Source organism: Ambystoma mexicanum, chromosome 7p (genome assembly GCF_040938575.1).
Source record: "Ambystoma mexicanum isolate Mex_15411 chromosome 7p, UKY_AmexF1_1, whole genome shotgun sequence".
Taxonomy (NCBI): Eukaryota; Metazoa; Chordata; class Amphibia; order Caudata; family Ambystomatidae; genus Ambystoma; species Ambystoma mexicanum.
In genome coordinates this window covers 72,278,554-72,295,994 of record NC_090939.1, presented here as the reverse complement: position 1 = coordinate 72,295,994, position 17,441 = coordinate 72,278,554, and the positions used below count along the sequence as shown (strand labels likewise).

Here is a 17,441-nt window from a genome sequence, read left to right as displayed (position 1 = left end):
GGCCAGAAGAAAGAAAACAGGTGGAGCAAATACTGAGTGCAGACGCGCGAATGACAGCCGGTGAAAGGAGCACAGCGCAGATTAGATCACAGAGCCCCCAGCGTCCCTCGTGAAGCTGGGGGCTCGGTATGGCATGGTCAGGGCTGAGAAGGCTGGGTCCCGAGATCCGGCCAGACATCTGATGCTGAATCTCGCCCCGCCAAGTGCCGGCCCGTTGGCCAGCGCTCAGTGTACCTCGTGAAGCTGGGGGCTCGGTATGGCATGGTCAGGGCTGAGGCAGGCCAGTTCCCGAGATCCAGCCAGACATCTGATGCTGGATCTCGGACCCAGCCCATTGACCAGCGCTCAGTGTACCTCGTGAAGCTGGGGGCTCGGTATGGCATGGTCAGGGCTGAGGCAGGCCGGGTCCCGAGATCCAGCCAGACATCTGATGCTGAATCTCGACCCTCCAAGTGCCAGCCCATTGCCCATCGCTCAGTGTACCTCGTGAAGCTGGGGGCTCGGTATGGCATGGTCAGGGCTGAGGCAGGCCGGGTCCCGAGATCCGGCCAGACATCTGATGCTGAATCTCGACCCAGCAGGATCCGGGCCATTGGCCAGTGCTCAGTGTACCTCATGAAGCTGGGGGCTCGGTATGGTCTGGCCAGGGTTGACGCAGGCCGGGTCCCGAGATCCGGCCAGAGATCTGATGCTGAATCTCGACCCAGCAGGATCCGGGCCATTTGCCAGCGCTCAGTGTACCTCATGAAGCTGGGGGCTCGGTATGGTCTGGCCAGGGCTGAGGCAGGCCGGGTCCCGAGATCCGGCCAGACATCTGATGCTGAATCTCGACCCAGCAGGATCCGGGCCATTGGCCAGCGCTCAGTGTACCTTGTGAAGCTGGGGGCTCGGTATGGTCTGGCCACGGCTGAGGCAGGTCGGGTCCCGAGATCCGGCCAGACATCTGATGCTGAATCTCGACCCAGCAGGATCCGGCCATTGGCCTGCGCTCAGTGTACCTCGTGAAGCTGGGGGATTGGTATGGTCTGGCGAGGGCTGAGGCAGGCCGGGTCCCGAGATCCGGCCAGACATCTGATGCAGGATCTCAGACCCGGCCCATTGACCAGCGCTCAGTGTAGCTCGGAGTGTCAGAGGCAGGCAGGTGTTAGTAACGTCCTGGTAACTCTCCAGACCACCTTTCCGAGGGGAATGAATAGTTGCAAGCTTTGCAAAGCTGTGAGGTGTATTTTAAGTAAAAAATAAAAACATGGGTAGATGCCATATATATATTGTAAAGGCCACCTGGACCACTAGGACTACTTCCAGCCTTGTCGAGAAGAGTGCTAACCATGTCTCCTTTCAAACAACACACTACATAAGGCAGCGCAACCCATATTTATAAGCTTCAAAACGCGATCTTTTTTCTCAGGGTTAGTTTTATGTTGCTTAAGAAATAGTACAGTATACGATCCTTGCAACAATTCATGACTTTCAAGGTACATTTCACCACGTGCCGTCCTCTCAGGCATATGTGCAGCCCCTGTTGACCAGGTAACGCCGTGTCGCGTTGCATGCTATAATATATGCACCGTTTAACCCAATCAGTGAAGAGAACTCTGCCGATTAGAACGCAGTGAAAGACAGCCAGCTTTGGGGATCTCACTGTCTGTAGATCACGCCCCTTTCCTGCTCTGTTGTTGTGATCGCTTACAGGTGCTTCTGTGAGATTTACTTCGGGTGAGAACTCTCTAGAAGCTCCCGAACGAGCAACGCTGCATCACAAGATACTGGGGGCGGGGGAGGGGGGGAGAATGTCGTAGACATAGAGGAAGGACAGAGTGAACGACAGGCTAGAGACCAGAGACCTCCGTGGCTGCATATTGTGTATTCAATGTAACTTTTAAAGTTTGATCTATCTATTTGTATCGAGGTCGGCGAGGGGGGTCTCCGATTTCCAAGATACATTGTAACCATAAAAAAAGTATCTGCTGGGGAAAGTAGCCCAAAACTAGCCCTATTTCCTGGGACCAGCTAGTAGCCCAAAAAAGACTAACGTGAAATCACTTTGAAATCCAGGCTTGCTCCTTAAAATGCTGCTGTTTGGTTCAAATATTGTTAGGTAACCTCTCATTGGCTAGTACTGTGGAGGGCTTTGGAAAAATAGATTTTAGTGAGTTGGCCGTTTCATTCCGTGGCAACAACCAGATATTCTCAGCTCAGAATCGCATTTCTCTCGCTCTCTCTTTCTTGTACACATGTGTTGTAAAATGCTCCTGGTATCCTACAGACCCCATTGTAAATTGGATGGCTTTTCACCCAATGTATGGCTTAAAGTGTGCTGTAAAAATGCACCTTCTCATGTCATTGCCCCGCGCCCCGTATCTGCTAGGTTGGTTATGCTCCCTCGCTGCGCTCAGGCACTCAAGCTAATTTGGGGGGAACATTTGCACTCCTTCCCCTTCACTACACAACTCCAACAGCCACAACTGACACAGCCACAACGAGAGGACAGAGCTTCTACACGGCTTTCTCGGAACAAGAGTGAACAACTCTATAAATGCTGTGCACAATTGTATATATAATATTGTGTATCTATACAGACAACCACATAAGTGTGTGTTTCATTCTAACGTGGTCTCTGCTCACACTATTAAAGGTGCCCCTCCTCCTGTTGTCTCGGGACCCCTGTGTGCCGCTCCAAATATGATTCTTGGAGACCCCACTGGTTAGTGGGTCATGTCGGAACTGATGGCCCATCAATTGGAGGCTGTTCCCTTGCCGGGATAAGTGAACATGGCGGTAGTGATATGGTATTTGCTTACACTATAGTGCCAGAGCTAGATGATGGTGATACAAATGAATGACATGCCTGTTCCCCTCAACCTCCAAACATACATATTCAGCGAGCATACCCTACCGCCGAAACCCAAAATCAGGCTTTGGATTACCAATGCAACACCCCAAATATAAAGCTCTGAACCCAGCCCCCACCCCTTCCATCCTACAGTTCTGCTGGTTGGCTGCCTCTCTTTGCAGCACACTTACAGATGTGCATGTTGTGTTGTCCTAACCCCATTTCCCACCCCAGTGGACAGATTATTTGCAACGTTTACATCTAATTCTACTAGTTTCCCTAAGCGGGGCGAAGCCTGTTCTTCGCTCTAGTCCTAATATCCACCATTGTCTGCTCTTACTCTCAAGGCAGTGTTTATATGCAAAACCATTCAGAGCACTCAAACTATTGGATCACAAGAAATACTGCAAATCCGACCGCAAATGATCCCCGAGTTCATCTATATAAATATTTGTGAACGTTTGTTTGTATGTTCGCGTTTGGCTCTAGCCCCATAAGAGTTGGTGGGCTTAGGTTTCGACCCAAGTTCGGCATACCAGTCTGAGGTGTACTGGCGATAGTGAAACTTGACCAACCCCATCCATTCATTCTGCACAGGGTGAATGGATGGCCCTGTGCTATCTCTATGGGCGATTTCGGGAGAATGGCGGTTTTGCGATTGTTGGATCCAGCCCCACAACAGTTGGGCGGCTGAGGTTTTGGCCCGAGGTCGGCATACCAGTCTGAGGTGTACTGGCGATAGTGAAATTTGACCAACCCCACCCATTTGCCCTGCACAGGGGTCGAGCGGCGTCTGACCCTGTGCTATCAGTACAGGTGATTTCAGGAGATTGACGATTTTGTAATATTTCAAAAATAGGAAGTTAGGACACAATATAACATACACAAGGCTAAAGCAGACCGCATGTGCAGGTCAGCTACAGACCTGGGCAACGCTGGGTGGTACCACTAGTGTATTCATATTATAGCTATTCTATAACATGTTGTCTCCAATTTTTAGTTATGGTTATTAGGAGGGGCTAAAGCACCATTTATAGACCAAAACCTTTGGCATAAGAATACAGATATGAGGGAAATGACACATGAGGAGGGACACATAGCCTGTGAGTGCTTTGGAGATTTGTATCCACCCATTGACCACCCAAGACCATGTTTGATAATCCCTATGACCAGTCACACCACTCCCTTCCTAAAACATCCCCCCTTACCTCCCTGAGGCTAGCTTTCTTTGAACTAGCTCTATCGCGCAGTAGTATAAAACCATTTGTTGTTATCGGACTGTCCCTGGTATTTTTAAACAGACTTTTGAAAGGTTATTGCTTATTTCCAGCTGTAAATCAGCTCCTGGTGTAACGAAAAAGTCTTAACCGAGTGTGCCTTCAGCCGTTTGATTTATACGCACTGTCTCACTACGGCACGCTAACGTCCAACGATAAAGCCCTAATCATGCACGGGCAGCTCGGGAAAGTGTGTGGATGTTATCTTCTGACACATAACAGTTTTGCTGTCCATAGGCCAGTGCATTTGTTCAACACATCTCTCGGGATGAGCTTCAGTTTTGCAAAAACCTAAAGTGCCTGTAGAATTGCTCCCTTCCTCTTACACTGAGAATTAGATGTTCAAGGTTATAAAAAATATCCCCAGAACAGCATCAGTGCTAACTGTTAGGAATAGTTGTGAAAGGTGAACGGCTGAGATCACGCCAAACTGGGTTGGTTTTCAAAAATTGCGTTACTAGTTTTTTTAGTAAAAAATAATTGTATTCGACATGGAATCTCACAACATAAGGTTCCTCAAAGGCTTGTTAGATGTCTGCAAACACACAAGCCAGTCTCTCTATTCAGTGCTCACTGTTACTGAAATGCTCATCATTCAATCTTCTTAATAGTGCCTGTAGCTCCTGGGTAAATGGGTAGGGCTACGATATGATAGGTTATTTATAATGCGCTTAATACCCAGAGGTTTCTAAGCGCGGACCCGGGGATCGAACCTGTGGTGCTCCGTGCCGTCACGTTGCCCCTGAGCTGTCCTCCCGAGACTATTGTTGCTGTATACTCTCGGATCCTCTCTTTAAAGTTTAGTGCTTAATTGAACCTTCACACAATTTCTTTTCCTCAATTTTACAGCTTTCCGAAGATTTAGGTGCAACCTATTTCGCCACAACACCAAACCACCTACTTTTGTAGATAGGAAATAGGTGGCAAAGGGCCATCAAAGGTACAAAGTGACAACATTTGAGCCAGTACTGACTTTCCAACCAACACCACTCTGCATTTTGGGTCTTGCAGGTTAGTTGTCCTCATAGGTATGTGTCTACTCCCAGAATGTAAAGCAATGGTGGCAAAAAGCCAGGTGTCACATGACATGAGCGCACCTGCCAGCCATGGACAATATGAAGAGCTGTAGTTTCTGTTTTGATAATGCAGTGCCACTTGTACTATTATTTCACATGACTCCAGCACTTGGGCCTCATCACGAGTTGGGCTGTAGTCCTTAAATCCGGCAGTAACGGTATTACCGCCGCATTTAAGGGCTGGCCCTATCACAAGTTGGGCGCTAAATGGGCTGTTTTACCTCCAGCTTTTTTTCTGGAGGTGAAAATCCCATTTAGCGCCCTGTTTTCGGCGGTATTACCGCCGGCTGTATTAGCCCACAGCATTAGCGCCGAAAATGCCCCATTAGATGAAATGGATGCAATGAGGAATGGGGATTTAACGTTAACGCACAACTCGTGATCTGGCGGTAATACCGCCAGACCGGTCGGTGCTCAGGCTATTAAAGTCAGGCGGTATTACAGCCGGGATACAGCCCAACTCGTGATGAGGCCCCATTCTTTCTATTTTGTAATGCTGCTTAATCGTTTTAATACAGCCTAACCATTTCCCATTGTTTTCTCCCTTTTGAAATTGACGCTTTCCATTCAGAGGCCATAACCATGTGCAATGCCATTTCCGATGGTTGTGGGGCTTCTTTGCTCTTCCCGTCTCCGGAATAAAGTGTCCCAGTTCATACAGTTCAGGAGGGCTTACCTTACCCATTGCAGGCCTTTCAGGCTTCAGGTTCCCTGCACCCTTTTTCAATTGGCGATCTCATGGCATATTTGAGGTTTCCCGGACCCTTCCGTCTTTGGTTGACTTATTGCGGCTTCCGATGACCCGGATCCCAAACACCAACTTGCTACTGGACTCCATTTCACAGGCAGGTCAGTTGGTGCGGAAGCCAGTGAGGTGGGCCAGTAGAGACCGAGAGGAGACCTGCTCCTCCGGGCACCTCTCCACACCTGATATAATCTTCCTGGCCCGGTCTCGTTTCTCCTCCTACCATCTGGTCCTACATCGAGCCGGAAACGTCCAAAAAGTCTGATTAAAAAAAGACCAAATCCCCCATTCGGTGGCAAGGGCTGCGGGGGTGTCCCCCGCACCGTTTTTCACTATATTGTGAGTAGGGGTTGTGGGGACGTCTGCCGCAGCATGTCCCAAAAAAAGTAAAAAAATAAATAAAAAAAGGAAAGGACCTTGTGGTGCCAGTTCCTGATCACCGAAGTGAAAGGGAACAGATGTTGCAGGGATACAGCGAGTCGGCGGCACACAGCGAAGTGTGCCGACGCAAGGTAAGTAGGGGGCTTAGGAGCAGGGGCAAAGGCTGAAATGTTCAGGGGAGAGAAGACCGAAAGTTATTTTAAAAAAAATAACTTTCAGTCTTTTCTCCCTCGAACATTTCAGCCGCAGGCGTCTATCCCTGATCCCATCGAGCCAACAGGGACCACCAGAACCTTCCTGCTCTGGCTATCGAAGACGAGGTCCCTCTCTTCACTGCGGTCCTTGACGCTTTAAGGTGTTACCAAGTGGTCTGCTCTCACCTCTCTTCTCACTGTTATTACCTGTAACTCCCCTCCTCCTTTGAGCTTTGACTCCTCTCTTGCATCTCATTCTCCCTTGATGTTACACTCCCAACGCCCTTCGTACCACCTTCCCTTCAACCTCCCTATCGTGGTATTCCTTCCTCCACATCCTCTGTAACTCTCTTCACATGATGTGACCTCCTCTGTGTCACTTCTAGCGTGTGATGTTAACGCCCTCGGCTTCTACTATGATTGTGCCACCTCCGTCCGCACCCTAATTCATCCCACCTCTTCTTCACTTCCACTCTGTGTCCTGATGTTATTCTCCTGCAATCGTCCTCCTTCTGATCTTACTAGTCTACCTCCTCTGTCACTTCCTATCATCCCTCTTCCTGTTCCCTCTGACCACTTCCTCATGTCCTTTCTCACTGTTTGATATCACTAGCTTCTCTTCTGCCTTTTTAGCTTTCGCCAACTATTCTGTACGCTCTTTCCCTCCAATGGTACCATCTCCTTCACCCTCAAAGCTCTCACCAACTCCGCCTGCTCTCCGCTGTTGCCACCACACCACTCTCCTACTCACCAGCCTGTGTTTTTTCCACCAGTCCCCATCCTCCAGCCTTCTACAAGCACAAGCCTCCTATCCCTGCTACCCACACTGAGCAATTGCTTTTTTATCACGTGCGCCCACCTTGCCGCTGGGTGGGACTTTCCTTGAGGGTCTGAGTTTGTAGTTTTTAATTGGGAGGGGGTTGAGATCGGTTTTTTTCCATCAGTGCACTAGCGGCTGCTTTGGGCTCAAGTAGCTGGACCAAGCCTTCAAGGGGCTTGTCGGCCATCTTGGATGTTGGTTTTCCTCTGGTCTTTCCTGGAGCTGCTTCTGCTAAATGTAAGGTCCTGTACTTCTAGCATGTGACTTAGAGGCTGGAAACAGGGTGTGAACGTCTCTTCTCTCAGAACGAGTTCACATAAACATGGAAACATTTGATCTCCAGCATGAAAATCTCTGTCAATCCTTGTGTAACTTTGTTTCCCCTGATGTGATGTTCATGTCCAGGAAGGTACAGATTGGCAACATTTTATCTTTGACTCCTTTGATGTTCCAGGTAAAGCTCTAACCCGTCATCGAGTTAACAAACACATTTCCCTTGAAGGAAAGGCTCTCTTTTTCTGTGCTGGTGTTGTGAGGCTGCTGGGGGAGAGATTAGGGTTCTCTCGGGTGGGGAGGGGGTTCCTTAGTATTGCCCTGTACCAGGGGTCTCCAACCTTTACGTTGGCAAGAGCTACTTGCAGTTAACGGCTACGGGCGAGAGCTACTGGGGTGATGATGTCCATGAGTATATATCAGAATGTAGGAAACTAATCAGGACATTCAATGTGAAGGCTGACACTGCTTGCTATCCACTAGTGCTCAGTAATTTGGTGTGCAGCTTGAAACAGCACAGCACTCAGATGCTGACAGATGGGATCAAAGTTTTGATTTCAGGAAGTTCATCTGAAAAGGACATATTTGCAGAGCCAGACAATCGTAATGCAGTTACCCTACTTGCCATAGTGTTTGCACGAACTGCACACCTGACATGGCAGACATAAATTCAGGCCAGTTTTTAAAATCTTTTAACAACAGGCTATCACTAGAGTTGCTGCATCCTACACAATTGCACCATTTGCAAAAGTGCATTTGTTTTTCATCAAATAATTAGCAACTTGGAGGGATGGCTCTGTAGCAGAATTTGCACTGCAGCATTTAGTTTACAAGCTTTTTAGGATCGTAGACAGCTTCCCTTGGGAACATTATTTTCATTGGGGGTGTGTATATTATTGCAAAATGCCTATCAGGTTATGCTTTTTTCCCACCGTAAATTAGGCACCGTAGATTAAAGGTGCACATTTTCTTTTTATGCTGGAAGAAAACAAATGGTTTCCCACTCTGGATGGAAATGGGCATCTTTTGCCTTTTTGTTGGATGGTGCATCCAAATCCGTCTTCAGGATTTCAACAAGGGTAGTTTGGGTCTTTTTGAAGAGTATTTCAGTCAATGTATCAACATATACCACATTTGTTTTGTCAAAATAAAATCCTCTGCTAGCTTAGCATATGCCCATTTCATGCAATTTGCTCACATGTTAAGTCAGAGAATTCAGCCAAGGTGGCAGGGGAAGAGGCCCCAGGTGGCAGGGGAAGAGGCCCCAGGTGGCAGGGGAAGAGGCCCCAGGTGGCAGGGGAAGAGGCCCCAGGATTTCAGACACCAGAATAAACTCACAGTGCTCATTTTGGTGTCTGATGCAAAGAGCTACTGGGAAGCCCCAGGAGAGCTACCAGTAGCTCATGATCTACTGGTTGGAGACCCTGGCCCTGTACGGTCTCCCAAGGACTTTGAGGCAGGGTCCAGGCTTTGAGGGCTGGTGGAATGAGGAGAGTCCGGGCCCCTAGGGCTGGCTCTGGTGATTGTCTGCTTCCACATGACAGGGTTCAAGGTAGGGGGTGAGCAACGGATCCCCGCCTCCCATGCTCAAGAGTCACTGACTTGGGATGGCACCCAGCCCCCCAAAGTCACCACATTGGGGGTGTCAGGAACCAGGCAGGGAACGTCATCAGAACACCTCTTTAGACGGGCCTGTTTCTTCACTCAGGATGACCCCGTGAATTATGTCTCCCGGGAAAGACGGTCTTGGTGAACCCATCGATTTATTTATCCTTTTTTCTGTGACAATCAAATATTTCTCCTCCACCCAACATTGCCTCTTTTCCTCGCCTTTTGGTCTCCCACCTCGCCCACCTTAGTTCTCATCTCCTCCCACCTCACTCCACCTCCCACTTTTCCATCGGTATTTGGCGCTCTGGGTACTTCTCATCAAAATACATGTTTCTGGTCGGTAAACCATCTATATGTCTTAAAGTATTTCGTTTCCTTAGGTTTCACTGTTAGGATAATGCCTCTCCTGAAAGTTGTTGGGTTGGAGAAGCATGGCTGTAATAAGGGAATCTAGCATGCCCCGGATGTCAGACGGTTCACTGAGTTCATCACTTGCTCACATGTTCACAGTGTCCCTTGTCCGCAGAGCAGGCTCTCAGCTCTATGTGTCCTTTACTGGCAGAGAAGATTATTCACCTGATTCTGTCCAATATGAGGTGCCTATGGATTGTACTGCTTCCCCTTCCACTGAGAACATATATCCCCCGTGTTCAGTCAAGGAAGCAAGCAGCAACTCAAGAACATTCGTGCTAACTACGCACGATCATCCGCGCTTCTCATTGGTGCTGGCAGCGTAAGGCTACATGTGTGCACTTGCTGAATGCAAGAAGACATCACACGCAAGGTTTACTCCAAAATTAAGCAGAACGCATGGAGAGATTTTCCTAACTTTGCAAAGTTCAGAATATGTAGATGTGGTTATTGCCAAATCACCTACTTTTGTAGAATAAATGCTTGGCAGGTGACCATCTGACTGGCCAACCTTGAATGAGTGAGAGGCCAAAGACATGAACAGCAATCAAGCCAATGCACACCGTGGGAAAAGTGGGTTTAGCAAGGCAAGTTTGGTGGGGGTGGCATAAGGCTAATTTGTCAGGGCCTAAAGATATCAGAGGACCCAATATCCTAAAATAGTGGTAGGTTGCTTTTCCAGACAGATTTAAAGTGAAACCCATTGCAAGTTAACAGATCGTAGAGGACCTGGCGAGATGTGGACAGAGGGAGTAAGGGACCTTTGGCATTTCATCCGGTGAGAGAGCTGGGAAGATGGGACCATGGCCACTCTGGTAAGAAAGAAGACCCAAGGCCGACTGGAAAGACAAGGGCTGGTGTATGTGGACAGAAACAGGGAAAAGTGAAGGGTGCGAGAGAGAAGCAGGGAGGGAAAGAACTGGGATACCTACACTTCACCGAATCCAATTTCACCTAATGAGAAATCTTTGAAAAACTGGTTCTTAGAATTTGGTTTGGTAAGTGGGTACATTTTAAAACATAGATGGGGTGGTGTAAGGGGATAGGATAAGGTAGGGTGAAGTGGGAAATGGTGGGGGTCTCTCTACTGCATAATTAAAAGAAATCGAAGAAAAAAAAAAATCAAAGATGTCACCGTTAGGTGAAATAGATTCGGTGAATTCACATGTATCCAAAGATCCAGTGGTTCAGTAAAGTCAATGTAGGACAAGTGGATGCAAGAAAAAGTCAAAAGCACTGGCGCAGGGAAGCCAAAGCCTTCCATAGATTGTGCAGTGTTCACAATAAGACTCCTCAGAAGTAGTCTTATATATGTTGATGATACTTCTGTTTTCCTTGAACATCTTCCGACACCGCTCCCTCAGTTCCCGTATCCAGACTGAAAAACAGTTTAGGTGTTGCTACAAGTAGACAAGGATATCATAAGGTAAGTCATTTATATCGCGCCTATACACAAGTGTTTCAATGTTACCGCCCTTCACCGGGCAGTTTGGGCGTGACACACCGACCCAGACAGCGGCGAATATGATCGCGGGAGAGAGAGAGAGCGCGTGTGTGTGTGTGAGATTCCATAATATCCGAGGCCCGCAGACCTGTGGGAGATGTGAGCTAGCAGTAAAGTGGTAGACCACGGAATCAGAAGACGGAGATGCACCGGCCAATTGGCCAAATTTACGTGATGCTATGAACTCTCAGGATCCCTCCTCCGCAATTCCTTGCGTACTACAATTGGGAGCAAATGGAGGACTAGGTGGAACACCAGTATAATAGGGCCACTGGAAAACTGGACTTACAGACATGGATCCAAAGATTTGCTGCCTCTGGTTGCCTGACAGACAGCGCTGTTGTGATGCCACTCACAATACTTATGAAACCTCGCCTCGTGCTTATGGCAAACGCATGGATCTTTGGAGGGTGCATTCAGAGTGTTTGCTCTGGAGTGTGGACAAGAACAGCAATGTGCACGTCCAGGAATGAAGGGCCACAGGACTGTCAGTCTGGCACGACCACGAGCAGGAAGTGCATCCTGCTCCCAGAAACCAACACAGGAAACAACAACAAACAAGGCAGCGCTGAACCCAAACATGGAGGAGGCACGCTGGCTCGGCGCGCACCGGGGGCACAGAGGGGTTCATGGAAGGGAGGGGAAGCTGAAGGGGGTCCTGGTAATGCTGCTTTCAGGGCCGCAGAAGTAGGCTCGCTTTGGGATTAAGCAGAGATGAGCAGCCAGCATACACTCTCATTGCCTTATGCTTCCAGTCGGATCTAGGTTAAGAGACACAGGAAAACAGTGCAAGTCACTGTAAGTAGCTTTTCTAATTGACACCACAGGCTTCCCTCCCAGAGAGGCTGGACGAATTCTCAGCCAATTCAGGTAAACCCAAATGTGGCACCTGCTACTCTGAGGAGCTTTCAAAAAGATCAGGCACTGCAATGATTGACCGCTCGAGGGTGAGGCGCGCTCTCACTGATTTAGGAGTACCTCAGGGAACCAATCACAGCAGGGGTGTTGCTAGGTTTGGAAAAGATCCGTGCGCTAATGTCGAGACTATCAGGACTCGGGGCTAGCTATATCCTTTTGGTTGTAGCCCCGCAGCGTCTATCCAGTGCTACAACCAAAAGACGGGGGCTATAGCCGCCCAGCCGCCATATAGTGACGCCTCTGCCTCATAGTGAGGAAGGCCGGGCATAGCATGATGTGACGGAAGCTCATCACAGCTGGTTAGAGTTCCTCAATTCTTCACCTGTCTACAGTGTGCATGTGGTTGAAGGTTGCATGTCTATATCCCTATGGTATTTCCCTTGACCTCACATGGAAGAAAAGTGAGGGGACAAGATACTTGAAAATATCAACTTTATTTCCAAGGCTTGGTCTCCATATGTCAGGTGGTAGCGGGCCAAACAGGACCCCCACACCCTGGAAAAGTAGAGCCTATCATCCTCCGCTCTCATGTTCTCGGAACAGTCTCTCTGTATTTGCTCCGTCTCCGAGGAAACCATTTGCTGGTTCATCAGAGGGCCTTCCCTGCCATTCCCTGGCCAGCATCTTCCTCGGGTCCTGCAACATCTGATTGGTGCGGCCAGTCACGTGCCTTTCCTCTGACCCGCCGCAGCATCAGGCACAGTCTCCCTTGCCAACGGCCAGAGCTGCTAACGGCAGCTTTTAACGTTCACCCTAGCTCAAGGCTTCTTAATGCCAGAAAATGCTTTGTGTCAGGAAGATATGATATGATATGTCATTTATAACGCGCCTGTACACAAGTGTTTCAAGGCGCGACAAAACAAGGGAGGGAAGACAGTGGGTAGACAAGACAAGGGATCTTACTAGGCCTTGTGTCATTCAGATCGTGCAAGTGCGATGGGGCTCATGTCATTTCCTTTTCCATGTATGTCCATTTACTGTGCATCATGTTCCAGTCATTGGTCGTCAGCTTGGCATCTTGAAACCTTCTGGAAACTGTGTGCAGAGTTCTTTAAAGGCTTGAAAAGAACAACCAAAGCGGCGTTCCAGGTCATGAGATGGGTGCAGGTCTCCCCGCAAACCCCAGTTTATGCCAGACGTCAGATCCTGGAAAAGCAAAATAATCTCTCCAGCTCTTGTGAATGTGATCCAGTAGGACTCTACTGTGAAGATGGTGCAGTGAAACCTGCAGCTTCCTCCAGAAGGACCCCTGTGCCGGGCGCCCTCAGAACCAATATTGAGGGAACGTCCAAGTCCTATTGACGGAACCTCCAAGTCCTCGTCAGACATCGGTTGGGTGACTGGAGACCCCACAGAGCAGTGGTGGCTGGGTGTCTCTTTCTCTACCCTGTCCTGGCGTACACTTGTGGCGCGCATCAGCACTGGAAGAGCGGCACGACGTCTCCTGGACGATGGCGTAGGGCATAGGTCTTCTCCTGTAATGACCCACTCACTCATCCAATGAATAAAGGAGCCAATCCGCACCCCTGCCTCAGGACTTATTAGGAACCCTGATAATTGAGGAATCCTATTAAAGCCATAAAGAACTCCAGGGAGAAGCAAAGCCATGCATGCAGGCCCTCAGCCCACATGTGTACTGCAACACGTCTCAGAGCTGTTTCAATCATAAAGACTGAACATACACAAGTAGAAAGTTAACCTTCTGCATCTCTGGCAGCGTGGGCTGAGGGCGGGATATACTCAACAGCGATGTGGCTCCTCAGCAGAGCACAGCGAGCACCAAAAGGGAAGACTATGCCCAAGCAATGCGATATAGCAATACAGTGCTCGCTGCAAGCACACACAGTGTTTAAGAACACTGAACCCCACCACGGCAAGGGAAAGCACACAGTCATAAGAGGCTCATTGTACACTGAGATACAGGCTGACTTATCTTTAGGAGGAAGGGAAAATAGGAAAATGATTTTAAATAAGAACACGTAAAACTTATTTTCCAAATAGATATGAATAAGGCAGGGAGATAGGAATATAAGAAGTCCTTAGGTGCCATGGTAACACCGGGCATCTGGGATGTCAAGAAATCACACCTAACCCATAAGCAGTCCTTAGATGCCAAGGTAAGGACCGGACATCTGGGATGTCTGGGAATGACTCCTAACCCATAAGCAGTCCTTAGATGCCAAGGTAAGGACCGGACATCTGGGATGTCTGGGAATGACTCCTAACCCATAAGCAGTCCTTAGGTGCCAAGGTAAGACCGGGCATCTGGGATGTCTGGGAATGACACCTAACTCATAAGCAGTACTCAGGTGCCAAGGTAAGACCGGGCATCTTGGATGTCTGGGAATGACACCTGTCCCATAAGCAGTTCTTAGGTGCCAAGGTAAGACCGGGCATCTGGGATGCCTGGCAATGACACCTTACCCATAAGCAGTCCTTAGGTGCCAAGGTAAGACCGGGCATCTGGGATGTCTGGGAATAATATATGATATGATAGTTTATTTATATAGCGCCTATGCACAATGGCCCTCATTACGACCCTGGCGGAAAGTGACTGACCGGACCGCCACAGCGTAAATAGCGTTTCCGCCATTGCACGAAGGAGCAAAGTGCGGCCCATTCCGACCCATCGGGCACGAGCACCACGGCATGGCGGAAGTGCAAAGTCCGCGATGGCGGAAATGACCCCAAAACGGGCCACACCGCCGCCGTACGGCGCCCTAGGTGCAATACCGCCACCCATCACAGCGGACACCGCAGTGTGCGCCTACCGGAAAGTACGGTGACCGTAAATATACGGAAACGGAAGTAAAAACATGGGCCCGGAACGGGAAACATCCCGCCGTACACCTATAAAACCACAAAAACCACACAACCACTAAAAACACTACCCTGAGACACACCCCAACCCGTCATCCACCCTAGCGAAACCAAGAAAAATGGGAAAAGTAGCGAAGAAAGCGTGCGACCGCAAGCGGCAGGTCCACTTCTCCCGTGAGGAACTCACCGTGCTAACAGAGACCCTCCAGGAGAATGCTGCCGTCGTCTTCTCCACGCAAATGACCAGGACGGCACTTGCGAACAAGAAGGCCATATGGGCTCTGGTGGCACAGCGGGTAAGTGCGGTGGGGACCGCACCCCGCAACCCACAGCAATGCAGAAAGCGATGGGACAACCTGCGGATACGCGTCCGCAGCATACTCTCTGCCAACCGCAACATTGCCACAGCCACCGGGGGAGGTCCTGAATCACCCATCAAGTTGACCCCCTGGGAAGAAATCTGTGCCTCCACCATCGGAATGGAGAGCATAGAGGGAGTCGGAGGGATGGAGAAAGGAGTGCAGACATCCGAAGATTCAGGTAGGTGGGCCAGATAAAACAATGCTAAATCCACAATGTCCAATCATGTGAAGTACCATGTGTCCACATAGTGCAACAGAAACACATGTCCAGGAGAACGTCCACACACATCGGCCTGATAGCGCACTTTAAAACTCACAATAAATACATAAATAATTAAAAACCCCTAAAACACCCACTACACGTGCAGCAGGCACACCCTAACTGCAGGCTGCCAAACAACTGCACCCTCACGCCACACACAAATGAAAGCACCTCCAAGGCCCCGACCCAAATCACCCTCAGGTACCACCCCAATGCATGTGATACAATGCCATTCCAATACCCACATACCCATTAATAACCCTCGCCCTCCTTTACTCCACCACAGGGTCCGATCCAAACGACGAGCATCAGGACACCCCTACCAGCACACCTGCAAAGAGGGCCAAGACCAACGGCCAAAGACCCTCCACCTCAGCTGCACGCATCAAGACACGGCAGCAGCACAAATCAGGTGGCAGCACAGAGGAGGGAACATCAACAGGCACCCCAGCAGCCAGCATGCCCACAACACCACCACCACAGGTCCCCCCAACGGATGCCACAGAAGGCACTGCCTCTGGTGGCAGCAGCACCATAGGTGACACCCCATTGATGGCAGCATGCTCCGACACAGAAGACGGGGATGTCGAAGTCAGATCCATCCATGACCTGTCCCAATCCCCCTGTCTGTCCCATCCCGTACAACATGAGGATACCACGCAGGGGCACCCACAAGACGACGACTGGCCATCCCCCACAAGCCCTGTGGCAAGGCAACATGAGGTCAACAGCCCCTCTGTGACACCCCCGCAAATGGCCATGGCCCAGCAGAGGCAACAGTCCCTCGACCAGTTAATCGTGCAACAGCAGCAACTGGCCACGCTCCTCAAGGACCATGCCGATGAATGTGGGGGCACTAAGGCAGACATAGAAACATCAACTGAGACACTTAGGGCAGAAATGGAGAGAAGTACAGAGACACTAAGGGCAAAAATGGAGAGTAGCACCGAGAGCCTGAGAGTCCAAATGGAGAGTAGCACCGAGAGCCTGAGAGTCCAAATGGAGAGAAGCACCGAGAGCCTGAGGGGGGAACTGCATGCGACGTCCAAAGACGTATGTGCCGAACTTGCCGCAGTGCGCCGTGTGCTCACTGAGCTCTCACAAACCCTTAGGGACATGCATGGACGTGAGCAGGCAGAGACATCATCCGTTGCAAGTTCCGTCCAGGGCAGCCCCCAACGTAGATCTGGGAGGAACCTGCGCTCCACAGGCAGGGGTGCCCCTGATACCCGCAGAGGGGGCTTGCAATAGCGACAGCCCACTGACAATGAGCATCTTTGGACACTGGTGTTCGGGGGGGAGGTAGGAGGGTGGAGGGGGTGTGTTGGGCTCACTTGGGTGGCGGGTCGATAGGGTGTTCAACATGATATCACATATGCCATAAACAGTGCACGATCAACCAATGAGATGTGTGGACAATGATCTTTGTGTACTAGGCCATCATAGGCGTACAGTCCATATTGTGCATGTACCAGACACACACAGTGCCACGAGTCCCGTGTCCATGTATCAGCCACCAGGCGTGAGTGCTAGAAGCATGCATCAATGAGATGCTGACGAATGTCACGGCCCTCCGGTGCCTCGCAGACTCCTTGAGGTGCTGCCACATCCCCACCCTCATCATGACCATCATCAGGTGCTTGCAGTTCTGCGTCAGGGGGCATGGGCACATTTCTACGTACGCACATGTTGTGGAGCATGACACATGCCATGACCATCTTTGCAACCTTCTCATGGCGGTACAGGAGTGCCCCGCCAGACCTGCTGAGGCAGCGGAAACGAGTCTTCAGTAGGCCGAATGCCTGTTCAATGACTACACGGGTACGTGAGTGGGCATGGTTGTAGTCCTCCTCATGCTGGTCCCGTGGGTTCCGGACTGGTGTGAGGAGCCATCTCTTCAGTGGATACCCAGCATCACCTGTATGTGGACGATAAACGTATGATGTGGAATGCC

At 49.9% G+C, this 17,441-nt stretch overlaps 1 pseudogene; it reads right to left on the bottom strand.

The window, feature by feature from the left end:
• Nucleotides 1-1,238: 1,238 nt before the first annotated feature.
• LOC138526669 (U6atac minor spliceosomal RNA) lies at nucleotides 1,239-1,349 on the bottom strand (annotated as a pseudogene).
• Between the last annotated feature and the right edge of the window lie 16,092 nt (nucleotides 1,350-17,441).